The 498-nt window shown below is 38.4% G+C and overlaps 1 long non-coding RNA gene across 1 annotated transcript; it reads left to right on the top strand.

Annotated features, from left to right (window-relative positions):
• LOC113473606 lies at window positions 1–492 on the top strand. The gene is made up of 2 exons (XR_003395540.1): window positions 1–52; window positions 402–492. It is a non-coding gene; the product is annotated as an uncharacterized LOC113473606 (long non-coding RNA).
• Window positions 493–498: the final 6 nt, after the last annotated feature.

Below are 498 nucleotides of genomic sequence, written 5' to 3'. Positions count from 1 at the left end.
GGTTTGAGAAGCGGCATCGAAACATGTCTGTTCACTTGTCACCTGCTTTCAGGTGAGTAATATTTTTCAACCAAGGTAGTAGTACACCTGCCTTGTAAGTGCAAAATCATGGGTGAATGTAAAAAACAGATAAATAAATGTTAGACTGATACTTATATAAAAGTTACATTAGACTACTTGTCTGTGCCATAGCATGCTGATGCTCATCTCATAGTGTGTCCCTTAGATGGGCAATAAATACGCCATAGTTCCAATTTAGGTAAAAAGAACATCAGGGAGGGAAGAAAATGAAATATTAGCTAGGATCTATATCAGAAAGGTGGGGGTTTTTCTCTGCGTGTGGGGAGAATTTTCTTTGTTTTAAAAATTCTAATTGGTGTATGTATTGTCTGTGTTTTCAGAGATGTTGAGATTGGAGACGTTGTCACAGTAGGAGAATGCAGACCTTTGAGTAAAACTGTCCGATTCAATGTTCTCAAGGTTACCAAAGGCACTGGC

This window comes from Diaphorina citri, unplaced genomic scaffold (assembly GCF_000475195.1).
Source record: "Diaphorina citri unplaced genomic scaffold, Diaci psyllid genome assembly version 1.1 scaffold48338, whole genome shotgun sequence".
Taxonomy (NCBI): Eukaryota; Metazoa; Arthropoda; class Insecta; order Hemiptera; family Psyllidae; genus Diaphorina; species Diaphorina citri.
This window is presented reverse-complemented; position numbering and strand designations above follow the sequence as displayed.